The 27,246-nt window shown below is 48.4% G+C and overlaps 1 pseudogene; it reads left to right on the plus strand.

Annotated features, from left to right (window-relative positions):
* Positions 1–10,976: 10,976 nt before the first annotated feature.
* On the plus strand, positions 10,977–11,108 carry LOC149434973 (U2 spliceosomal RNA; annotated as a pseudogene).
* Positions 11,109–27,246: the final 16,138 nt, after the last annotated feature.

The raw sequence follows: 27,246 nt of genomic DNA on the forward strand, positions 1-27,246 counted from the left end.
GCCTGGGGATCAAGCTTCGGGATGAGACGTGCCATGCTCTTAAGATGTCTGTGGTGAAATGCCACCTCAGGTTTAGGGATCTCCCCTCTTTCAGTTGGGAACTGATTGCAATCAATTAAGGTTGGTAAAAGGCAGGGATGTTTGGCCATCCATAGATTCGATCTGGTAACCAATGGCCCTTCTCCCAGTTTCTTCACTCGTGCCCATACAAGTCCTGAGTGGGTATGAAGAGCTGGCTCCCTCGATTTTAAAGGTGTTGAAGAAGGCTGAGCTAGCAAGGGATCTGTTGCTTTGATCGTCCAAGATTGCGCACAGCTTTACTGCTTTTTGTCTGATCTATGGGGTAAGCTGTGACAAGACAAATCTTGGAGCAGGATTTGCCAAAGAGACCTTCTCCACAGACTTGGGTGCACTGGGGTGTCACTACAGGAGATTCTGTGTCTCGCTGCTCCCCGCCGTGCTCTTCAGCCTGGTTTGAGGGGGTAAGAGTCCATTGCGCTGGCCCTGGATGTAGAGCCGTATTGTGCTCTGTGGTGTCACTCTAAACACTTTATGCCTTCTTTGCAGTTCTTTGCAAGGTGTGAAGTTGATGCACAGCATCTGTAGCAAATTCTGTTTTCTCTGAGGAAGGTTTTGCGATCTTGGACAGTTTTTTCTCTGAAACCTCTGCACTTTAGCAATGGGTGGGGCTTCTTGTGAAGGGACCCTCTCTGCTCGGGTCATCTGTTGGTGATACGCTTGTTTTGTGTTCTGCACAGATATGTCTTTGAAGCTGCGAGTTGAAGTAGGCTTACCTGTCCTAGGATAAGTAGAGTCACATGATGAGAAGTCAGAACTGGGATCAAGTTTAATCTTTGCTTGTTGGCAAATAAAGTCTGTAAAGAAAGAGAATGGTGGGAAAGGGACGCTATGATTTTGCTAGTGGTTGGAGTCTCGTGTAACCCACATTTCTTGAAGGCTGTAAGGTAGTTTTTGCACGATGCGATTAACACCTTGGGATCTACAGTCAGGTCCATAAATATTGGGACATGGACACAATTCTAACATTTTTGGCTCTATACACCACAATGGATTTGAAATGAAACGAACAAGATGTGCTTTAACTGCAGACTGTCAGCTTTAATTTGAGGGTATTTACATCCAAATCAGGTGAACGGTTTAGGAATTACAACAGTTTGCATATGTGCCTCCCACTTGTTAAGGGACCAAAAGTAATGGGACAATTGGCTTCTCAGCTGTTCCATGGCCAGGTGTGTGTTATTCCCTCATTATCCCAATTACAATGAGCAGATAAAAGGTCCAGAGTTCATTCCAAGTGTGCTATTTGCATTTGGAATCTGTTGCTGTCAACTCTCAAGATGAGATCCAAAGAGCTGTCACTATCAGTGAAGCCATCATTAGGCTGAAAAAACAAAACAAACCCATCAGAGAGATAGCAAAAACATTAGGCGTGGCCAAAACAACTGCTTGGAACATTCTTAAAAAGAAGGAACGCCCCGGTGAGCTCAGCAACACCAAAAGACCCGGAAGACCACAGAAAACAACTGTGGTGGATGAGCGAAGAATTCTTTCCCTGGTGAAGAAAACACCCTTCACAACAGTTGGCCAGATCAAGAACACTCTCCAGGAGGTAGGTGTATGTGTGTCAAAGTCACCAATCAAGAGAAGACTTCACCAGAGTGAATACAGAGGGTTCACCACAAGATGGAAACCATTGGTGAGCCTCAAACACAGGAAGGCCAGATTAGAGTTTGCCAAACGACATGTAAAAAAGCCTTCACAGTTCTGGAACAACATCCTATGGACAGATGAGACCGACATCAACTTGTACCAGAGTGATGGGAAGAGAAGAGGATGGAGAAGGAACTGCTCATGGTCCTCAGCATACCACCTCATCAGTGATCATGGTGGTGGTAGTGTCATGGCGTGGGCATGTATGGCTGCCAATGGAACTGCTTCTCTTGTATTTATTGATGATGTGACTGCTGACAGAAGCAGCCGGATGAATTGTGAAGTGTTTCGGGAATATTATCGGCTCATATTCAGCCAAATGCTTCACAACTCATTGGACGCTTCACAGTGCAGATGGACAATGACCCAAAGCAGACTGCAAAAGACACCAAAGAAGTGGAATGTTCTGCAATGGCCAATCACCTGACCTGAATCCGATGGAGCATTTCACTTGCTGAAGACAAAACTGAAGGGAAAATGCCCCAAGAACAAGCAGGAACTGAAGACAGTTGCAGTAGAGGCCTGGCAGAGCATCACCAGGGATGACACCCAGCGTCTGGTGATGTCTATGCGTTCCACACTTCAGGCTGTCATTGACTGCAAAGGATTTGTAACCAACTATTAAAAAGTGAAAGTGTGATTTATGATTATTATTCTGTCCCATTACTTTTGGTCCCTTAACAAGTGGGAGGCACATATGCAAAGTGTTGTCATTCCTACACCGTTCACCTGATTTGGATGTAAATACCCTCAAATTAAAGCTGACAGTCTGCAGTTAAAGCACATCTTGTTCCTTTCATTTCAAATCCATTGTGGTGTATAGAGCCAAAAATGTTAGAATTGTGTCCATGTCCCAATATTTATGGACCTGACTGTATCTAGAAAGGCAAGGCCTGGCAAATCTCCTTCTTCCTTGGCTACTTGGAGCTCTGACACCACGTCGCTTAACTCTCTCAGCTTCTGGAAGCCTTTGTTAGGAATCTTAGGGAAGTCCTCTATTCTTTTGAAGAGTGAATTTTCTATGGCTGCTGGGGAACCGTAACACTCCTCAATTCTCTCCCATATCATGCTCAGTCCTCTACTTGGGAAGTTAACATTGATATCTCTGATTCTTCTTGCATGTTCTGCTGACTCATTCCCCAGCCATTTGACTAAGACGGGTGTCGGCAACCCGCGGCTCTTTTTCACCTTTGCTGCAGCTCCGGAGCACACTGCCCACCAGGTGACAGGCAATAGGGTTGCCGTAGCTCAGTGGTCGGCAAGCCGCAGCCTCTTTACACATTTTAATGCGGCTCTTCTGTGTGCCGTGCGCCCGCTCCCCTCCCTCCTCTCGGGCGGCCGCCCCAAAAGTCAGGACTCTGCAGCTAGCCCAGCAATGGGCAAACTATGGCCCGGCAGACCTTTTAATCCGGCCCGCGGAGCGTGGCAAACATTGGCTGTCAGGATGTAGGCGGGGCAGCCAGGATGTAGGCGGGGCAGCGTGACAAACTCCTCTCCTCTCACAGTCCGCCCTGAAGACCGGAACGGCGCGGGAACACGGCGAGAGGAACGCGCGGAGCAAAGGTAAGTGAATTGACACAATATGGGGAATGAATTACTATATGGGGGATGAATTACTATATGGGGGATGAATTACTATGGGGGATGAATTACTATATGAGGGATGAATTACTATATGGGGGATGAATTACTATATGGGGGATGAATTACTATGGGGGATGAATTACTATATGGGGGATGAATTACTATGGGGGATGAATTACTATATGGGGGATGAATTACTATGGGGGATGAATTACTATATGGGGGATGAATTACTATGGGGGATGAATTACTATATGAGGGATGAATTACTATATGGGGGATGAATTACTATATGGGGGATGAATTACTATATGGGGGATGAATTACTATGGGGGATGAATTACTATATGAGGGATGAATTACTATGGGGGATGAATTACTATATGGGGGATGAATTACTATATGGGGGATGAATTACTATGGGGGATGAATTACTATATGGGGGATGAATTACTATAGGGGGGATGAATTACTATAGGGGGGATGAATTACTATATGGGGGATGAATTACTATATGGGGGATGAATTACTGTATGGGGGATGAATTACTATAGGGGGGATGAATTACTATGGGGGATGAATTACTATATGGGGGATGAATTACTATATGGGGGATGAATTACTATGGGGGATGAATTACTATATGGGGGATGAATTACTATATGGGGGATGTATTTTGAGTTTTAAAAATGTGGCTCTCAAAATAAATTTCAATCGTGGTTTTGGCTCAGTTGAAAAAAAAGGTTGCCCACCACTGCATTAAGGTAAGAAACAATATATGCAGTGTCGGATTTGTTTTAAATGTTGCAATGGTTTTGCGGCTCCCAGTCTTTTTTTTCCCTTCGGAAACGGGTCCAAGTGGCTCTTTATGTCCTAAAGGTTGCAGACCCCTGGACTAAGAGATCGGCCCCCTCACTTGCAGATAGATCTAGATCTTTTATTGCATTTCTGAAGGACGATCGCCATGCTCTATAGCCTTCAGGTCGGTCATTAAACCTTGTGAGTCTTTTTGTCAACAGCTCACGGCGTGCGAAGAACTTGAGGAAATCCAACATACCTTCATCTTTGTAGTCTGGAGGTGTTCTGTTGTGCGGAGGACTTGGTGGGTATTTGTGGTCATCAGAAATGCTGTCGCTGTGATTTCTACCCCTCAACCCTTCCTTTCTGAGGTGGGCGACTGTATCACAGAGGTTTGATAGCTTGGATGCAGGATTCACTGAAGGCTCACCCAGTATGGGATTATTTTCTGGCTTGATGTAGGGTGTATGGACTGCAGGAGGCGACTCTGCTCTTGGAGATGAATGCAGGCAGTCATTTGGCATGATGCAGCACATAGTCTGAAGTACTCTGCAAATTGTCATGATGATCAGGTTTAATGTCAAGTATGTTGCTGAGTCTCTCACTGGTGGGGTCTGCAAGTTCCTCTAAGATGTCTGCCTCAGCGACTGTAGCCGCTGCTTCCTTCTCTGCAGCCAATTGCTCTAACACAGCTTCTATGGGTGGCGTCTCTAACGCAGCTTCTATACGTGGCGTCTCTAATGCAGCTTCTATACGTGGCGTCTCTAACACAGCTTCTGTGCGTGGCGTCCCTAACACAACTTCTATACGTGGCATCCCTAACACAGCTTCTATACGTGGCATCCCTAACACAGCTTCTATACGTGGCGTCTCTAACACAGCTTCTATGGGTGGCGTCTCTAACACAGCTTCTATACGTGGCGTCTCTAACACAGCTTCTATGGGTGGCATCTCTAACACAGCTTCTATGGGTGGCGTCTCTAACACAGCTTCTATACGTGGCGTCCCTAACACAGCTTCTATGGGTGGCGTCTCTAACACAGCTTCTATGGGTGGCGTCTCTAACACAGCTTCTATACGTGGCGTCCCTAACACAGCTTCTAAGGGTGGCGTCTCTAACACAGCTTCTATGCGTGGTGTCCCTAACACAGCTTCTATGCGTGGCGTCCCTAACACAGCTTCTATGGGTGGCGTCTCTAACACAGCTTCTATGCGTGGCGTCCCTAACACAGCTTCTATACGTGGCGTCTCTAACACAGCTTCTATACGTGGCGTCTCTAACACAGCTTCTATGGGTGGCGTCTCTAACACAGCTTCTATACGTGGCGTCTCTAACACAGCTTCTGTGCGTGGCGTCCCTAACACAGCTTCTATACGTGGCGTCTCTAACACAGCTTCTATGGGTGGCGTCTCTAACACAGCTTCTATACGTGGCGTCTCTAACACAGCTTCTATGGGTGGCGTCTCTAACACAGCTTCTATGGGTGGCGTCTCTAACACAGCTTCTATACGTGGCGTCTCTAACACAGCTTCTATGGGTGGCGTCTCTAACACAGCTTCTATACGTGGCGTCTCTAACACAGCTTCTGTGCGTGGCGTCCCTAACACAGCTTCTATACGTGGCGTCTCTAACACAGCTTCTATGGGTGGCGTCTCTAACACAGCTTCTATACGTGGCGTCTCTAACACAGCTTCTATGGGTGGCGTCTCTAACACAGCTTCTATACGTGGCGTCTCTAACACAGCTTCTATGGGTGGCGTCTCTAACACAGCTTCTATACGTGGCGTCTCTAACACAGCTTCTGTGCGTGGCGTCCCTAACACAGCTTCTATACGTGGCGTCCCTAACACAGCTTCTATACGTGGCGTCTCTAACACAGCTTCTATGGGTGGCGTCTCTAACACAGCTTCTGTGCATGGCGTCCCTAACACAGCTTCTATGCGTGGCGTCTCTAACACAGCTTCTATACGTGGCGTCTCTAACACAGCTTCTATACGTGGCGTCTCTAACACAGCTTCTATACGTGGCGTCTCTAACACAGCTTCTATACGTGGTGTCCCTAACACAGCTTCTATACGTGGCGTCCCTAACACAGCTTCTATACGTGGCGTCCCTAACACAGCTTCTGTGCGTGGCGTCCCTAACACAGCTTCTATACGTGGCGTCCCTAACACAGCTTCTATACGTGGCGTCCCTAACACAGCTTCTAAGGGTGGCGTCTCTAACACAGTGTCAAGGTTCTACCTTTTCCCAGAGGTTGTGTTACTCCATGTGCTGGCATCCATGTTGGATTTCTGCTGTGCATGGTGGGAATCTTTTTATGCCTTCTGATCTCTGAGGTCCATCCCCCAGAGGGGTGTGGCTGATGACATATAAGCCTGTGGCCTGCACATGCTCTTTGCACTTGTGTCTTGTGTCTTTGTGTTGCTATTACTCTGTTCTGACTCTCGTGACTCTCCTGGAATCTGACTCGGCTTGTGACTCGACCATTCTTTGTGTTCTCCTTTGATCTGACCTTCTGTTGCTGATCCCGGCCCGTGACCTGTGATTCTCGTCTGCTGTCCTGTACCGTTTTGTCCCGTTGTTGACGACCCGGGCTGCCCAACTACTCTATTGTCCTTTCCACCAGCTACACGCCATTGGTGGCGGCCATTACCGCAACTGGGGTGTCTCGGGGGCCGCGAACTGGTTCCTGGCTGCATCAAGTCCATCCCCACCATCAGGGGCCCTGGTGAAGGGCAGCCTGGGACTTAGACTCCGCGCCCTGAGGGACTTCGGTCTGTGGGTGGTGGTTGTCGCCAGCCAGTGCGTTACATTGTTATTAGGCCTGCCTGTCCGTTCCTCAGCCCTGCCCTGAAACACAGCTTCTATGCGTGGCATCTCTAGTTTCATTTACATCTCTTTTTCGGCAAAGGTAACCTTTACCTTTGCAGCTTCTGCTTTTGCGCGGGCAATAGCGACCATGTCACTGCTCAGTGACCTCCTTGAGCTCCTGGAGCTAACTGAGACTAGGGACCGTGTCTCTAATGGCTCTGACTTTTTTTCTGACATGATGTCTTGCAATGTGGAAGCCTGTTTGGAGCCTCTGTTTTGCTGTTCTGCCCTCACTACACGTGGCTGAGGTATAATTAGACAGACAGATAACCCTCCTCCCTTACAACTCACTGATGCAGGCGCTACGTCCTCCTTCCCTCCTCCCATACAACTCACTGATGCAGGCGCTACGTCCTCCTTCCCTCCTCCCATACAACTCACTGATGCAGGCGCTACGTCCTCCTTCCCTCCTCCCTTACAACTCACTGATGCAGGCGCTACGTCCTCCTTCCCTCCTCCCATACAACTCACTGATGCAGGCGCTACGTCCTCCTTCCCTCCTCCCATACAACTCACTGATGCAGGCGCTACGTCCTCCTTCCCTCCTCCCATACAACTCACTGATGCAGGCGCTACGTCCTCCTTCCCTCCTCCCATACAACTCACTGATGCAGGCGCTACGTCCTCCTTCCCTCCTCCCATACAACTCACTGATGCAGGCGCTACGTCCTCCTTCCCTCCTCCCATACAACTCACTGATGCAGGCGCTACGTCCTCCTTCCCTCCTCCCATACAACTCACTGATGCAGGCGCTACGTCCAACTTCCCTCCTCCCATACAACTCACTGATGCAGGCGCTACGTCCTCTTTTCAACTTTTATTGCAGGGAAATAAAACTACAAATGAAAGAAATAACATTCAATCAGTGTCTACAATATACACAATATACGGTCCTGACACGGTCCTGACACGGTCCTCACACGGTCCTGACACGCTAGTCTATCTGGAAAGGGTTTTAAACATACCGGCGATGTTTCCGATAGGCTGACGACAGAACTGCAGCTGGATAAGTGTGGAGTCCTCTGGAGGAGATGTAAGATGGCTGCTAGGAAATGTCTCTAAGACCTCATGGTGAAGCCCATAGGATGATGGGAAAACTACGGTGGCGTTTAAGCAGTAATATGTGTAACTACAGAAAATAATCTATAAAAAACTGTAATTATACAAAAGAGCCACTAGATGGCGATATTACAATTTACTTTACATTCCATAACATAATAAACTAACAAAGGACATGACATAAAAATATGCTGAAGGCATGACACTCCCCGCCTGGTATCCCATGGATACCAACTGTGACAGTCCTTCTGGGGAGAGTAGTACAATTAGGTCAGACACAGGTCTGAGGAAAAGTTTAGGCTCATGACCTTAACCTCGACTTTCCTGACTTTCCCATCTTCGCTTGGAAACACTTGGGTTATCAGGCCCAAAGGCCTTTCGTTTCTCCATGACTGAGAGTCTTTCACGAGAACAATGGTGCCAGGTTCCAAGCTGGGCTTGCTGACTCGCCGTTTGTGTCTGATCTGTAGACTGGATAGGTCCTGCTTCCTCCACTCATTCCAGAAGATGAAGGACATAACATAAAAATATGCTGAAGGCATGACCATGTGATGGTGCCGATTCTAGAAGGTTTGTGTATTCAGTGCATTTAACTGCTAATGTTAAAATGAATGGTATTAAATAATGATAATTCAATTATTAATAATACTGTCGGAATCTCAGTCTGATGTACAGCCGTTCTTTAATGCCCAACGCCACTCATATTTATTTTATAATTCAGTTTGGACTAACAATGCAGTGATGGCATTTCAAGAGGGCGACAAAATGATGGAAATATGCAAATTGTGTACTATAAAAGGAATGAGAAGACTTATCCCCTCCCAGTTCTGACGAAGTCCGCGATGATTGGCGGATGAAATGAGTCAACGTAGTGACATCATCACGCTCTGCGTCCTTCCATGTTGTGGTGTCCATGAGGAGAAAGAGGCAAGCCATACGCCTCCATCTTGGACAAACACGAGGCAAGACGGAAAATCACCAATATCTATGACTCCCGGGAGTTCATTACAAATTCAAGTGGCATTATATCACTTCCACCGGTGGCAAGTCACCCTTGATTGGAGCTAAGTCATATCTTGCTATGTAACCTCCCTAGTGGCCTGATGATGTCAGATTTCTGTGCTCAAAGCGGTACATTATTTTGCATGGAAATATGTATTTTTTTTATTGTAGGCTGTAATTCTCAGGAATAACTCCCTGAAATCTGTCCGGACAAGAGTCTAGTAAACATCCCGGGGAGGATAAAACTTGAAACATGAAATCATAAATTATAATTTAATAAATAATCATAAAAAATAATATAATAATAATAAATGTAATTCAATAATATAATGAAACCAAAACCACTGAAATGTGAAATAGAGCGCCAAGTTGGCCCATCGCTGAGCAAAGTCTCAGAATCGTTTTCAGTGTCTGATGAGGAATTTCCCCCACCAATCATTATCACTCAATTCTGCAAGTGGTTCTGATTTACTATCGCTGTTCTCTAGCCGGTCTAACACCGCGTCTGACCTAAAGGGACGCTTTTTGGCCGCCATGGACGTTTCTCAGTTTCCAGGCAGAAAGGGCAGTAACAATGCAGGCAGAGCGCCGGACAAAGCACTCGGGACACAATGTATGTGAAATGGTTGGATACAGGAATGTTATACGATGTGATTTTAGTGTATTTAGTGAATGTCATGTAATAGAACTGGACCCCGACTGCACTCAGGTATTTTCGTTATCCTCCCCCTTCCCTGTCCGAACACAGATCCACGCACACCACCGCTGACCATACAAGACGAGACAGCACCAGACTCTTCTTAGAACAGGAAGTGGATGGCTTTATTTTAACACAGACACAAGATATATACACAGGGCGGGGCAATACACCCAGGAACAGGAAACACATCAGCAGGCCGTCCCATCAGGGGGAAGGGCTGCCAGAAACAACCCCTCACCAAGCCAGTACAAACACATATATCCCATAATAGTTTGCTCCCAAGCAAGACACATAATAGAACAATGGGATGAAGCTGCATGGCAGTGAACAATGAACCACCCCCCACCCCACCTATACATGTCTACACAATATCAGGACATTTCACCCTGTACTCCTAACCGGCACAGGGTGACTTACACATAAGAGGGATATGGGGAACTGAGACAGGGGTCTCCCCACCTCTCCAAAGTGAGCTGTGTTCCATGGGCCCCCCACCCAAAGTGAGCTGTGTTCCATGGGCCCCCCACCCAAAGTCACTCCCGTCACATGTCACTTTTACAATTTTCAAATTTCCCGCCAGTTCCGTCCGCATATGTCCTGACGTCGCAGGGAACGGAACCCGGAAGACGAATGCCGGCATCCACCGGATACACTGCAGGGGGGAGATCGCGGGAGCGCAGGACAAGGTAATTGAAGAAGAGATCCCGGAGCAACGCTGCAGGGTATTCCCGAGTGTAGCTCGGGGGGGTCACCGCTTGTAGTGCTGAAACTTCACCCCGAGCTACACTCAGGAATACCGCCGGGGGGGTTAAGTGACACGGGATATATATGTTCCGAGCCTCAATTAGGAATTCCGGCGCTCTTATATATAGAGACTTTTTGGGGCCTTTTTTAGGTGAATACTGAGCTTTTATCTCATTAGTGTTACTATATGCAAAACGGGACGACCGGTCCTAAGAATCCCTTAAAGGAACCGCCTTCCTCTTACATACAGTAAAGGAGACATTTTTAGGCAGATTATTGAACGTTTAATGCCTCAATCATGATGTCTCTATAATAGTTCTACAATTGTTTGGTGTAAAGGAGAACACGTCTGTCATCACCGCAGAGGATTTACACAGAGATATATCTCACCAATGGGAACATTATGGTCTCTATTGGGGTCATTATTTCCTTCATTTGGAGTACCAATGATTTCATGTGAACTTGTTACTATAACATTTATTAATAACTTTTCGGCCTTTTGGCTAAGATCAAGTGTAGTATCTGTTCTTATCAGTGTCCAGTGGGGGTGGCTGTTGTATAGTACCCTCACTGGTATGATGGGGGTCCGGAAGGCTAGTACCGGAGGGACAGAAACCGGGGAGCGCCATGATTCGTTCTGGGGCCTTGGGAGTAATTCCTGTGGGAAAGCTGGAAAGACCCAGTACCTCCTGATTTGGACGGATCTACCTTGGTCTGGCCAGGGGCTGAGGAGGCAGAAAGTCCGCAAACTCGGTGCCCCCTGAGTAGACGCTCTCAGGGGTGCCACTAGTAACACCTGGGTGTGGGACCCCACAGTGTGAAGATGGCACATGGTCACTGTTTTTACACTCTTTTTGCACAGCGCCCTAAGGACCAGGCCTTTTGGCTAAGTCCGGGGCAATTTTTGCTACGGGCCTCAGGGCCTGGTCTGTGGACAATTTGGCACGGTACCACTTTTTTATTTTCTATTTATTTAATTTATTTCACCTCCCACGTTTGTCACTTTTTCTGTTACTTATGCGTGTGTTTTCACAGGATGGAGGGTGGGGGTCCTCGGGCCTATCCTGAAGTCTAGGGGGAGGATGTGGGGCCTTTTGGTTCCTTCCTCCCCTGATCCCTAGGGGGCCTTTCTTCGGGAGAGCCCCCTGACCAAGTACTGGGTGTCTGGCTTCAGCTGGACACAAGGAACGGTGGTCCACCAGGCCTTTTGGCCAGGAGGACCAATTGGGAACCTTGTCCCTGTCAGGAGCTTCGTGCCCCGGGGGATCAGGGTAAGCGGTCCAAGCCCCTTTAGGGGTAGGACACAGCACACCCCTAAGTGCACTTTTTCGTGTGGTGTTTTGCACTTGCACTTTTTTTGTGATACACTTACGGGTTTTTACGTTATAGTTGCACGTTTGCGGACTTAAAAAAAAACAACTTATATTAGTAATATCGGCCAATTGAAACCAGCCATACATTGTGAATCTCCTTCAATCAATCCAAGTGATGATGATGGGCTAGGAAGGTGGATAATTCTTCTATCCCATTACATCTCCATCAGGGCCGTACGATTTTCTGATAGGATTTATCCTGACATCACAAGTTCATGACAGATATTTAATAATCGAGGACTTTTGTATTCATTGCATGTTTATTCTGCAGGATTTCTGCTGTTCATCTCCCATCACCACACTTTGCTGAATTGGAAGGAATTACAATGATTCCTCTGAGAGAGAAGATACAGGTTGACAATACTGGAGATTTATGTATCTGGATTCCATTCATGGACTTTCCACAGTGAATACAGAAGTAGTCTTCACCTCTTTTATTCTGGATCTTTTTGCAGCGAAGTGAAAACGCAGAACTTATTTTGTTTTTTGTTTTTATTTTTTTTATTTTACTTTCATTACTGACAACGTGATCACCATGACATAAATGTCCACCATTTCCATGATCCGTGTGATCTTAATAAATATAACTGCATCTGCTATAATAGTGAATTATCTCTCCGCATGGGAGTCGCTATATACCGCGGCAGGTGGCAGGTCCGCCCTTGTCAGCTGCTAATGTCTATTTATATGTTGTTTGGTTTACCCCCCCCCCCCCCCCCGGCGGTATTCCCGAAAGTTTCAGCACCACAAGCGGTAACCCCCCCCCCCCGAGCTACACTCGGGAATACACTGCAGCATTGCTCCGGGATCTCTCCTGCACTTACCTTGTCCTGCGCTCCCACGATGTCCCCCCTGCAGTGTCCCCTGTAATGTCCTCCCTGCAGTGTCCCCTGTAATGTCCCCCCTGCAGTGTCCCCTGTAATGTCCTCCCTGCAGTGTCCCCTGTAATTTCCTCCAGGCAGTGTCCCCTGTATTGTCCTCCCTGCAGTGTCCCCTGTAATGTCCTCCCTGCAGTGTCCCCTGTAATTTCCTCCAGGCAGTGTCCCCTGTATTGTCCTCCCTGCAGTGTCCCCTGTATTGTCCTCCCTGCAGTGTCCCCTGTAATGTCCTCCCTGCAGTGTCCCCTGTAATTTGCTCCAGGCAGTGTCCCCTGTATTGTCCTCCCTGCAGTGTCCCCTGTATTGTACTCCCTGCAGTATCCCCTGTAATTTCCTCCAGGCAGTGTCCCCTGTAATGTCCTCCCTGCAGTGTCCCCTGTAATGTCCTCCCTGCAGTGTCCCCTGTAATTTCCTCCCTGCAGTATCCCCTGTAATTTCCTCCAGGCAGTGTCCCCTGTAATGTCCTCCCGGCAGTGTCCCCTGTACCCTGTAATGTCCTCCCTGCAGTGTCCCCTGTAATTTCCTCCAGGCAGTGTCCCCTGTAATTTCCTCCAGGCAGTGTCCCCTGTAATGTCCTCCCGGCAGTGTCCCCTGTATTGTCCTCCCTGCAGTGTCCCCTGTAATGTCCTCCCTGCAGTGTCCCCTGTAATGTCCTCCCTGCAGTATCCCCTGTAATTTCCTCCAGGCAGTGTCCCCTGTATTGTCCTCCCTGCAGTGTCCCCTGTAATTTCCTCCCTGCAGTATCCCCTGTAATTTCCTCCAGGCAGTGTCCCCTGTAATGTCCTCCCTGCAGTGTCCCCTGTAATGTCCTCCCTGCAGTGTCCCCTGTAATGTCCCTCCTGCAGTGGCCCCGGCAATGTCCTCCGGCCGATGCCGGCATCCGTCTTCCGGGTTCCGTTCCCTGTGACGTCGGGACGTACGGGGGATGGAACTGGCGGGAAATTTGAAAATTGTAAAAGTGATCTTCACTAAATACACTAAAATCACATCGTATAACATTCCTGTATCCAACCATTTCACATACATTGTGTCCCGAGTGCTTTGTCCGGCGCCCTGCCTGCATTTTTACCGCCCTTTCTGCCTGGAAACTGAGAAACGTCCATGGCGTCCAAAAAGCGTCCCTTTAGGTCAGACGCGGTTTTAGACCGGCTAGAGAACAGCGATAGTAAATCAGAACCACTTGCAGAATTGAGTGATAATGATTGGTGGGGGAAATTCCTCATCAGACACTGAAAACGATTCTGCGACTGAGCTCAGCGATGGGCCGACTTGGCGCTATATTTCACATTTCAGTGTTTTTGGTTTTACTATATTATTGAATTACATTTATTATTATTATATTATTATTTTTTATTATTAATTATAATTTATGATTTTGTGTTTCAAATTTTATCCTCCCCGGGATGTTTACTAGACTCTTGTCCGGACAGATTTCAGGAAGTTATTCCTGAGAATTACAGCCTACAATAAAAAAAATACATATTTCCATGGAAAAAAAGTACCGCTTTGAGCACAGAAATACTGACATAATCAGACCGCCAGGGAGGTTAAGAATCCACACCGTGATAGTGGCGAGTCGGGGAAATGCATGGCAATGGGTGGATACACACGTCGTTTGGCACTTTTTTTTTTTTGTATAAGTTATAATAAAGCTTACCTGTAAAATGAAGATCTCCTAAACGTGAGCCGCTGAGGAGATAATCGCTCTTTTTGTCCACTGACGCATGCGCTCTGAAGGGACGCCATCGCTGTGCCGTGTCCCGAGACCCCCGTGCACATGCCAGTCGGGCAGCCAGGACCCGTGAACCCGAGAGGAAGACCAGGTAACATGGAAGCCTCTGCAGAGGGGACACCACACTGACGGAGGGCTGCATTTTAAGTACGATATGACCTTTCAGGGGATTTTCACCTTTCAGGGGATTTTCACCTTTCAGGGGATTTTTAATTTTTTTTTCTCAAGCTGCAGTTTACTATCGCTTTATGTAACGGAACCGGACCCCAGACTGCACTCGGGTATTTCCGTTAAACTCCCGCTTCCCTGTCCGAACACCGACCACGGACACCACCGCTGACCATACAAGGCTAGACGACCAGCCTCATATTAAAACAGGAAACGGACGGCTTTATTTTAACACAGATACAAGTTATATACACAGGGGGGCGGGGAAATACACCCAGGAACAGGAAACACATCAGCATGCCGTCCAATCAGGGGGAAGGGCTGCCAGAAACACCCCCCACCAAGTCAGTACACAAACACATACATCCCATAATAGTGTGCTCCCAAGCAAGACACACAATAGAACAATGGGATGCACCACATGGTAGTGAACAATGGACAACCCCCACCTATACATGTCTGCACAACATCAGGACATTCCACCCTGCACCCCTAAGAGGCACATAAGAGGGATATGGGGAGCTGAGACAGGGGTCTCCCCACCTCTCTAAAGGGGGCTGTGTTCCATGGGCCCCCCACCCAAAGTCAGTCCCGTCACACTTTACACATGTATATATGTCTGAACTAAATCCCTCATTTGTACTGCTGGAAGGGGCAGTTAGCAGTGTGCAGAGGGTTCCTGCGGGATTTCTAGGGCCCTCGGTTCAGTAACGCCTTGTGTACTTTGATGGCGATGTGTTGGGTGTGCGTTGTATGCATGCGGTGTGCGTTGTATGCATGCGGTGTGCGTCTGGTAAAATAAGAGCGTCAAGCAAGCAGCTAATCCAAAGGATCGCGATTCTATGGCAGCACATCCAGACCCTCAATGTGCACTGCAGCAGGACACCACCCTGACACCCGGTCTGATTGCTGCTCTGAAGGGGGATACGTAGACGTAGCAGTTAAAGGTCTATAATGCAAATCGAACAGCATCATCATTTTATATTGCCTGGGGTGTAAAGCTATCCATACATTTGTGATGGGAGTGACTTTTGGGTGTAGGGGGGGGGGGCCCTGTGTCAGCTCATGTCCCCCTCATTATGTTTAACCCACCCTGTGCCTGTTAAGGGGTACAGGGTGTGAATGTGAATGTCCTAGTTTTGTGTATTGGTGTGGGGATTGTTCTTTGTTCTCTGCCATGTGCTGCATCCCATTGTTCTATTGTGTGTCTTGGTTTGGTGGGGGTTGTTTCCTGTAGTCCTGCCCACTGATGGGGCGGGCTGACGATGTGTTTCCTGTAGTCCTGCCCACTGATGGGGCGGGCTGACGATGTGTTTCCTGTAGTCCTGCCCACTGATGGGGCGGGCTGACGATGTGTTTCCTGTTCCTGGTTGTGTTTCCCCGCCCTCTGTATATCACTTGTTGTTTGTGTAAAAATAAAGGAGTTGACTTCCTGTCTTAAGAAGAGTCTGGTGCTGTCTATTTCCTGTATGGTCAGCGGTGGTGTCCGGGGATCTGTGTTCGGACAGGGAAGCTGCAGTATAACAGAAAATACTGGAGTGCAGTCTGGGTCCGGTTCCGTTACAACATTATACAATTTTCTTGCTCAATCCCTCCCATTGCGCTATTGTATTCTGACAGTGGGAGGTTTCCCAGCTGCCGCAATACAATGACCACTGAAGGCAGCTCTAGCCGACAGCAGTGATCGTATAGAAAAAACCCGACAGACTGATTGTGCTGATCGGCTTCAGTACATCCAGCATGCCCATAAAAACATCGAACTTTGGCCACTTCCTGCTGAACCGGACAAATTTCAGTCTGTCTATGGCTGGCCTAAACGATTGTCTGGACCCTCATGTCTGTATAACAATTTATTCCCTGTAATGTGATTGTTGGTGAGAACCAATGACATCCACTGCTCAGTTGGCTTGAAGCTGCTGGCCGTCACATACGGAGATCATGTTTGGAGATCATGTTTGGGGAAATCACAAAGTCTGTGCTGAGATTATCTCCAACTGTCATCTCCACCAAATCAGATAAAGAACCCAACCCATCATCTACAGAGAGAAGTCTCCTCATTATTCTTCCTGATTTCACTGTGCAGAGATGGAGCTCCGTCTTCCTCTCATCCTTCTGTGTGTGTCCACCTCACTCTCCATAGAGGACAATGAGACAGAGGGTGAGTACCCCCATTTCAGTATTGTAGGGTGATATCATGTATTGTGTCCCCCCACCTCACTCTCCATAGAGGACAATGAGACGGAGGGTGAGTACCCCCAATTCAATATTGTAGGGTGATATCATGTATTGTGTCCCCCCACCTCACTCCCCATAGAGGACAATGAGACGGAGGGTGAGTACCCCCATTTCAGTATTGTAGGGTGATATCATGTATTGTGTCCCCCCACCTCACTCTCCATAGAGGACAATGAGACGGAGGGTGAGTACCCCCATTTCAGTATTGTAGGGTGATATCATGTATTGTGTCCCCCCACCTCACCCTCCATAGAGGACAATGAGACGGAGGGTGAGTACCCCCATTTCAGTATTGTAGGGTGATATCATGTATTGTGTCCCCCCACCTCGCTCTCCATAGAGGACAATGAGAGGGAGGGTGAGTACCCCCATTTCAGTATTGTAGGGTGATATCATGTATTGTGTCCCCCCACCTCACTCTCCATAGAGGACAATGAGACGGAGGGTGAGTACCCCCATTTCAGTATTGTAGGGCGATATCATGTATTGTGTCCCCCCACCTCACTCCCCATAGAGGACAATGAGACGGAGGGTGAGTACCCCCATTTCAGTATTGTAGGGTGATATCATGTATTGTGTCCCCCCACCTCACTCTCCATAGAGGACAATGAGACGGAGGGTGAGTACCCCCATTTCAGTATTGTAGGGTGATATCATGTATTGTGTCCCCACCTCGCTCTCCATAGAGGACAATGAGACGGAGGGTGAGTACCCCCATTTCAGTATTGTAGGGTGATATCATGTATTGTGTGTCCCCCCACCTCACTCTCCATAGAGGACAATGAGACGGAGGGTGAGTACCCCCATTTCAGTATTGTAGGGCGATATCATGTATTGTGTCCCCCCACCTCACTCCCCATAGAGGACAATGAGACAGAGGGTGAGTACCCCCATTTCAATATTGTAGGGTGATATCATGTATTGTGTCCCCCCACCTCGCTCTCCATAGAGGACAATGAGACGGAGGGTGAGTACCCCCATTTCAGTATTGTAGGGTGATATCATGTATTGTGTCCCCCCACCTCACTCTCCATAGAGGACAATGAGAGGGAGGGTGAGTACCCCCATTTCAGTATTGTAGGGTGATATCATGTATTGTGTCCCCCCACCTCACTCCCCATAGAGGACAATGAGACGGAGGGTGAGTACCCCCATTTCAGTATTGTAGGGTGATATCATGTATTGTGTCCCCCCACCTCACTCCCCATAGAGGACAATGAGACGGAGGGTGAGTACCCCCATTTCAGTATTGTAGGGTGATATCATGTATTGTGTCCCCCCACCTCACTCTCCATAGAGGACAATGAGAGGGAGGGTGAGTACCCCCATTTCAGTATTGTAGGGTGATATCATGTATTGTGTCCCCCACCTCACTCTCCATAGAGGACAATGAGACGGAGGGTGAGTACCCCCATTTCAGTATTGTAGGGTGATATTATGTATTGTGTCCCCCCACCTCGCTCTCCATAGAGGACAATGAGACGGAGGGTGAGTACCCCCATTTCAGTATTGTAGGGTGATATCATGTATTGTGTCCCCCCACCTCACTCTCCATAGAGGACAATGAGACGGAGGGTGAGTACCCCCATTTCAGTATTGTAGGGCGATATCATGTATTGTGTCCCCCCACCTCACTCTCCATAGAGGACAATGAGACGGAGGGGGAGTACCCCCATTTCAGTATTGTAGGGTGATATCATGTATTGTGTCCCCCCACCTCACTCTCCATAGAGGACAATGAGACGGAGGGTGAGTACCCCCATTTCAGTATTGTAGGGTGATATCATGTATTGTGTCCCCCCACCTCACTCCCCATAGAGGACAATGAGACGGAGGGTGAGTACCCCCATTTCAGTATTGTAGGGTGATATCATGTATTGTGTCCCCCCACCTCACTCTCCATAGAGGACAATGAGAAGGAGGATGAGTACCCCCATTTCAGTATTGTAGGGTGATATCATGTATTGTGTCCCCCCACCTCACTCTCCATAGAGGACAATGAGACGGAGGGTGAGTACCCCCATTTCAGTATTGTAGGGTGATATCATGTATTGTGTCCCCACCTCACTCTCCATAGAGGACAATGAGAAGGAGGATGAGTACCCCCATTTCAGTATTGTAGGGTGATATCATGTATTGTGTCCCCCCACCTCACTCTCCATAGAGGACAATGAGACGGAGGGTGAGTACCCCCATTTCAGTATTGTAGGGTGATATCATGTATTGTGTCCCCCCACCTCACTCTCCATAGAGGACAATGAGACGGAGGGTGAGTACCCCCATTTCAGTATTGTAGGGTGATATCATGTATTGTGTCCCCCCACCTCACTCTCCATAGAGGACAATGAGACGGAGGGTGAGTACCCCCATTTCAGTGTTGTAGGGTGATATCATGTATTGTGTCCCCCCACCTCACTCTCCATAGAGGACAATGAGACGGAGGATGAGTACCCCCATTTCAGTATTGTAGGGCGATATCATGTATTGTGTCCCCCCACCTCACTCTCCATAGAGGACAATGAGACGGAGGGTGAGTACCCCCATTTCAGTATTGTAGGGTGATATCATGTATTGTGTCCCCCCACCTCGCTCTCCATAGAGGACAATGAGACGGAGGGTGAGTACCCCCATTTCAGTATTGTAGGGTGATATTATGTATTGTGTCCCCCCACCTCGCTCTCCATAGAGGACAATGAGACGGAGGGTGAGTACCCCCATTTCAGTATTGTAGGGTGATATCATGTATTGTGTCCCCCCACCTCACTCTCCATAGAGGACAATGAGAGGGAGGGTGAGTACCCCCATTTCAGTATTGTAGGGTGATATCATGTATTGTGTCCCCCCACCTCACTCCCCATAGAGGACAATGAGACGGAGGGTGAGTACCCCCATTTCAGTATTGTAGGGTGATATCATGTATTGTGTCCCCCCACCTCACTCCCCATAGAGGACAATGAGACGGAGGGTGAGTACCCCCATTTCAGTATTGTAGGGTGATATCATGTATTGTGTCCCCCCACCTCACTCTCCATAGAGGACAATGAGAGGGAGGGTGAGTACCCCCATTTCAGTATTGTAGGGTGATATCATGTATTGTGTCCCCCCACCTCACTCCCCATAGAGGACAATGAGACGGAGGGTGAGTACCCCCATTTCAGTATTGTAGGGTGATATTATGTATTGTGTCCCCCCACCTCGCTCTCCATAGAGGACAATGAGACGGAGGGTGAGTACCCCCATTTCAGTATTGTAGGGTGATATCATGTATTGTGTCCCCCCACCTCACTCTCCATAGAGGACAATGAGAGGGAGGGTGAGTACCCCCATTTCAGTATTGTAGGGTGATATCATGTATTGTGTCCCCCCACCTCACTCCCCATAGAGGACAATGAGACGGAGGGTGAGTACCCCCATTTCAGTATTGTAGGGTGATATCATGTATTGTGTCCCCCCACCTCACTCCCCATAGAGGACAATGAGACGGAGGGTGAGTACCCCCATTTCAGTATTGTAGGGTGATATCATGTATTGTGTCCCCCCACCTCACTCTCCATAGAGGACAATGAGAGGGAGGGTGAGTACCCCCATTTCAGTATTGTAGGGTGATATCATGTATTGTGTCCCCCCACCTCACTCCCCATAGAGGACAATGAGACGGAGGGTGAGTACCCCCATTTCAGTATTGTAGGGCGATATCATGTATTGTGTCCCCCCACCTCACTCCCCATAGAGGACAATGAGACGGAGGGTGAGTACCCCCATTTCAGTATTGTAGGGCGATATCATGTATTGTGTCCCCCCACCTCACTCCCCATAGAGGACAATGAGACGGAGGGTGAGTACCCCCATTTCAGTATTGTAGGGTGATATCATGTATTGTGTCCCCCCACCTCACTCTCCATAGAGGACAATGAGACGGAGGGTGAGTACCCCCATTTCAGTATTGTAGGGTGATATCATGTATTGTGTCCCCACCTCGCTCCCCATAGAGGACAATGAGACGGAGGGTGAGTACCCCCATTTCAGTATTGTAGGGTGATATCATGTATTGTGTCCCCCCCACCTCACTCTCCATAGAGGACAATGAGACGGACGGTGAGTACCCCCATTTCAGTATTGTAGTGTGATATCATGTATTGTGTCCCCCCACCTCACTCCCCATAGAGGACAATGAGACGGAGGGTGAGTACCCCCATTTCAGTATTGTAGGGTGATATTATGTATTGTGTCCCCCCACCTCACTCTCCATAGAGGACAATGAGACGGAGGGTGAGTACCCCCATTTCAGTATTGTAGGGTGATATCATGTATTGTGTCCCCCCACCTCACTCTCCATAGAGGACAATGAGACGGAGGGTGAGTACCCCCATTTCAGTATTGTAGGGTGATATCATGTATTGTGTCCCCCCACCTCGCTCTCCATAGAGGACAATGAGACGGAGGGTGAGTACCCCCATTTCAGTATTGTAGGGTGATATCATGTATTGTGTCCCCCCACCTCACTCTCCATAGAGGACAATGAGACGGAGGGTGAGTACCCCCATTTCAGTATTGTAGGGTGATATCATGTATTGTGTCCCCCCACCTCACTCTCCATAGAGGACAATGAGAGGGAGGGTGAGTACCCCCATTTCAGTATTGTAGGGTGATATCATGTATTGTGTCCCCCCACCTCACTCCCCATAGAGGACAATGAGACGGAGGGTGAGTACCCCCATTTCAGTATTGTAGGGTGATATCATGTATTGTGTCCCCCCACCTCACTCCCCATAGAGGACAATGAGACGGAGGGTGAGTACCCCCATTTCAGTATTGTAGGGTGATATCATGTATTGTGTCCCCCCACCTCACTCTCCATAGAGGACAATGAGACGGAGGGTGAGTACCCCCATTTCAGTATTGTAGGGTGATATCATGTATTGTGCCCCCCCACCTCACTCTCCATAGAGGACAATGAGACGGAGGGTGAGTACCCCCATTTCAGTATTGTAGGGTGATATCATGTATTGTGTCCCCCCACCTCACTCTCCATAGAGGACAATGAGAGGGAGGGTGAGTACCCCCATTTCAGTATTGTAGGGTGATATCATGTATTGTGTCCCCCCACCTCACTCCCCATAGAGGACAATGAGACGGAGGGTGAGTACCCCCATTTCAGTATTGTAGGGCGATATCATGTATTGTGTCCCCCCACCTCACTCCCCATAGAGGACAATGAGACGGAGGGTGAGTACCCCCATTTCAGTATTGTAGGGCGATATCATGTATTGTGTCCCCCCACCTCACTCCCCATAGAGGACAATGAGACGGAGGGTGAGTACCCCCATTTCAGTATTGTAGGGTGATATCATGTATTGTGTCCCCCCACCTCACTCTCCATAGAGGACAATGAGGAGGGTGAGTACCCCCATTTCAGTATTGTAGGGTGATATCATGTATTGTGTCCCCACCTCGCTCCCCATAGAGGACAATGAGACGGAGGGTGAGTACCCCCATTTCAGTATTGTAGGGTGATATCATGTATTGTGTCCCCCCCACCTCACTCTCCATAGAGGACAATGAGACGGACGGTGAGTACCCCCATTTCAGTATTGTAGTGTGATATCATGTATTGTGTCCCCCCACCTCGCTCTCCATAGAGGACAATGAGACGGAGGGTGAGTACCCCCATTTCAGTATTGTAGGGTGATATTATGTATTGTGTCCCCCCACCTCACTCTCCATAGAGGACAATGAGACGGAGGGTGAGTACCCCCATTTCAGTATTGTAGGGTGATATCATGTATTGTGTCCCCCCACCTCGCTCTCCATAGAGGACAATGAGACGGAGGGTGAGTACCCCCATTTCAGTATTGTAGGGTGATATCATGTATTGTGTCCCCCCACCTCGCTCTCCATAGAGGACAATGAGACGGAGGGTGAGTACCCCCATTTCAGTATTGTAGGGTGATATCATGTATTGTGTCCCCCCACCTCACTCTCCATAGAGGACAATGAGACGGAGGGTGAGTACCCCCATTTCAGTATTGTAGGGTGATATCATGTATTGTGTCCCCCCACCTCGCTCTCCATAGAGGACAATGAGAGGGAGGGTGAGTACCCCCATTTCAGTATTGTAGGGTGATATCATGTATTGTGTCCCCACCTCACTCTCCATAGAGGACAATGAGACGGAGGGTGAGTACCCCCATTTCAGTATTGTAGGGTGATATCATGTATTGTCCCCCCACCTCGCTCTCCATAGAGGACAATGAGACGGAGGGTGAGTACCCCCATTTCAGTATTGTAGGGTGATATCATGTATTGTGTCCCCCCACCTCGCTCTCCATAGAGGACAATGAGACGGAGGGTGAGTACCCCCATTTCAGTATTGTAGGGTGATATCATGTATTGTGTCCCCCCACCTCACTCCCCATAGAGGACAATGAGACGGAGGGTGAGTACCCCCATTTCAGTATTGTAGGGTGATATCATGTATTGTGTCCCCCCACCTTGCTCTCCATAGAGGACAATGAGACGGAGGGTGAGTACCCCCATTTCAGTATTGTAGGGTGATATCATGTATTGTGTCCCCCCACCTCACTCTCCATAGAGGACAATGAGACGGAGGGTGAGTACCCCCATTTCAGCATTGTAGGGTGATATCATGTATTGTGTCCCCCCACCTCGCTCTCCATAGAGGACAATGAGACGGAGGGTGAGTACCCCCATTTCAGTATTGTAGGGTGATATCATGTATTGTGTCCCCCCACCTCGCTCTCCATAGAGGACAATGAGACGGAGGGTGAGTACCCCCATTTCAGTATTGTAGGGTGTTATCATGTATTGTGTCCCCCCACCTCGCTCTCCATAGAGGACAATGAGACGGAGGGTGAGTACCCCCATTTCAGTATTGTAGGGTGATATCATGTATTGTGTCCCCCCACCTCACTCTCCATAGAGGACAATGAGACGGAGGGTGAGTACCCCCATTTCAGTATTGTAGGGTGATATCATGTATTGTGTCCCCCCACCTCACTCTCCATAGAGGACAATGAGACGGAGGGTGAGTACCCCCATTTCAGTATTGTAGGGTGATATCATGTATTGTGTCCCCCCACCTCACTCTCCATAGAGGACAATGAGACGGAGGGTGAGTACCCCCATTTCAGTATTGTAGGGTGATATCATGTATTGTGTCCCCCCACCTCGCTCCCCATAGAAGACAATGAGACGGAGGGTGAGTACCCCCATTTCAGTATTGTAGGGTGATATCATGTATTGTGTCCCCCCACCTCACTCTCCATAGAGGACAATGAGACGGAGGGTGAGTACCCCCATTTCAGTATTGTAGGGTGATATCATGTATTGTGTCCCCCCACCTCACTCTCCATAGAGGACAATGAGACGGAGGGTGAGTACCCCCATTTCAGTATTGTAGGGTGATATCATGTATTGTGTCCCCCCACCTCGCTCCCCATAGAAGACAATGAGACGGAGGGTGAGTACCCCCATTTCAGTATTGTAGGGTGATATCATGTATTGTGTCCCCCCACCTCACTCTCCATAGAGGACAATGAGACGGAGGGTGAGTACCCCCATTTCAGTATTGTAGGGTGATATCATGTATTGTGTCCCCCCACCTCACTCTCCATAGAGGACAATGAGACGGAGGGTGAGTACCCCCATTTCAATATTGTAGGGTGATATCATGTATTGTGTCCCCCCACCTCACTCTCCATAGAGGACAATGAGACGGAGGGTGAGTACCCCCATTTCAGTATTGTAGGGTGATATCATGTATTGTGTCCCCCCACCTCACTCCCCATAGAAGACAATGAGACGGAGGGTGAGTACCCCCATTTGAGAGTTTGAGACAAATGAAACATAAAAAATCTAATCTCCATGTACAGATTGGACAGATCCAGCTCTGTATCATTAATAGATGGGGAAGTTGCAGGTGACAATCGCCCTGTACGCCCTGTACCCCCTGTACGCCCTGTACCCGCTGTACCCCCTGTACCCCCCGTATCCCTCTTTGATGTTTCCAGCCAAGAACAGCTGGCGTCAGATCCACAGAAAGAGTCTTTAGAATTGTCCATATTGGATAGTCACATATCTGCTTTGTATTCATTCTGTGCAGGAAGAAGAATTTGTGTAGCTGTCTTGTGGATATCCCGGCCAGCACTGAAATTAACTCTGTATGTCTAACACAGTCTTAGGCTGTAAAAATCCCAACATGTGTCCATAGCCTAAGAGGAAGACCCTGGATGGAATGTGCAGCATATAAAAGAGACAATGAGCAGTCACAGAGATTCTAGAGGAATGATCTGCCCCTGGAAGGGTTCTGGGTCACCCTGGGCAGAATGGTGTCAGGAGGAAAGGGTGCCCTTTCATCATAAGTTTGTAGAGGAAGGATCTGCTCCTGGAAGGGTTTTAGGTCACCCTGGGCGGAGTGGTGTCAGGAGGAAGGGGTGGTCTTTCACCACCGAGTTTGTAGAGGAATGATCTGCTCCTGGAAGGGTTCTGGGTCACCCTGAGTAGAGTGGTGTTAGGAGGAATTGGTGACCATTCATCACTGAGTTTGTAGAGGAATGATCTGCTCCTGGAAGGGTTCTGGGTCACCCTGAGTAGAGTGGTGTCAGGAGGAATCGGTGACCATTCATCACTGAGTTTGTAGAGGAATGATCTGCCCCTGGAAGGGTTTTAGGTCACCCTAAGCAGAGCAGTGTCAGGAGGAAGGGATGATCTTTCATCACCGCGTCTGTAGAGGAAGGATCTGCTCCTGGAAGGGTTCTGGGTCACCCTGAGCAGAGTGGTGTCAGGAGGAAGGGATGATCTTTCATCACCGCGTCTGTAGAGGAAGGATCTGCTTCTGGAAGGGTTCTGGGTCACCCTGAGCAGAGTGGTGTCAGGAGGAAGGGATGATCTTTCATCACCGCGTCTGTAGAGGAATGATCTGCTCCTGGAAGGGTTCTGGGTCACCCTGAGTAGAGTGGTGTTAGGAGGAATTGGTGACCATTCATCACTGAGTTTGTAGAGGAATGATCTGCTCCTGGAAGGGTTCTGGGTCACCCTGAGTAGAGTGGTGTCAGGAGGAATCGGTGACCATTCATCACTGAGTTTGTAGAGGAATGATCTGCTCCTGGAAGGGTTCTGGGTCTTTCTGTTGGGATCTTTAGTATTGCAGCCTTCTGTTCAGATTAATTGGGTGGGAGGACAATATAATTCTAACCTGGAAATGTGCTCATTACTGAAGGTCATTAAATGTAAATAATGAAAAGGAGAAATGGATATTTTGCATAGAAATATAAATTCTGAGAGTGGATGGAATTCTAAATGATTTTCTCTTTTCAGGTCCTCCCATATCTGACCCCAACATCTCTTCCGAAGATGATGAATGGGAAAATGATTTCTATGGTATGTAATGGATTGTATGTTCTGCACACACCAGTTGTACGTGGGGAGACATCTCTGTGTGATAAGGTCGGGGTCTATTCATGACTGATGGGGCCTCTGACGTTCCATTGGTGCTCCTGTTCATCATCCCACCCAATCCCATTTCCAGATCCCCAACACCTGCTCTTTGTGTCCATGCCGTGTCCCCAACCGGTGTGTCCGTGGAGAGGAGATCATTGTCCAGTGGTGGAGGAGTTGATGTGCAGATAATGTTTGTATTCGGACGGTTTGTAGTGTCTCTATAATCAGTGTTGGGTCGGGGTTGCTCTGCCCACAAAGGGTTTTGTTTTTTTTTAGCATTTCATTGAGGAAAATTCCACTTTTGTTTAAGAAATGATAAAACTCATAATTACTACATAAGCCATTTTGTAATTTTATGTTTGCTATGGCCCCCCACACATCTCCCACCACCCCACCCCAACTACATGGGAGGAGACATGACAGCCACCATTCTGTCCCCCAATGCCTCATATGCAGCTCCCTCCACCTCGGGGGGATTTGCTGAGGAATGGAGGAGATTTGTGCTGAACAGTGACTGTGCTAGGAAGGGGGATTTATTCTAGAAAAGATGGATATTTGTACTAAGGGGGATTTTTATGATGGGAAACATTTTTGCTAGGAGGGACTGTGCTAGAGACATTCCATCATAGGGGGTCGCAGTAATTGAAGAAGGATAAGATCTGCCCCTGGAAGGGTTCTGGGTCACCCTGAGTGGAGTGGTGTCAGGAGGAAGGGGTGACCTTCCATGACAGAGATTGTAGAGGAATGTTCTTCTGGAAGGGTTTTGGGCCACCCTTAGCAGCATGGTGTCTGGAGGAAGTGGTGATCTTCTATGACAAGGATTGCTGAGGAATGTTCTGCTCATGGAAGGGTTCTGGGTTATCGTGAGCAGAGTGGTGTTAGGAGGGATGAGTGACCTTCCATCACAG

The sequence above is a fragment of the Staurois parvus genome, unplaced genomic scaffold (assembly GCF_062004578.1).
Source record: "Staurois parvus isolate SC_StPar_1 unplaced genomic scaffold, SC_StPar_1.0 ptg001635l, whole genome shotgun sequence".
Lineage (NCBI taxonomy): Eukaryota > Metazoa > Chordata > Amphibia > Anura > Ranidae > Staurois > Staurois parvus.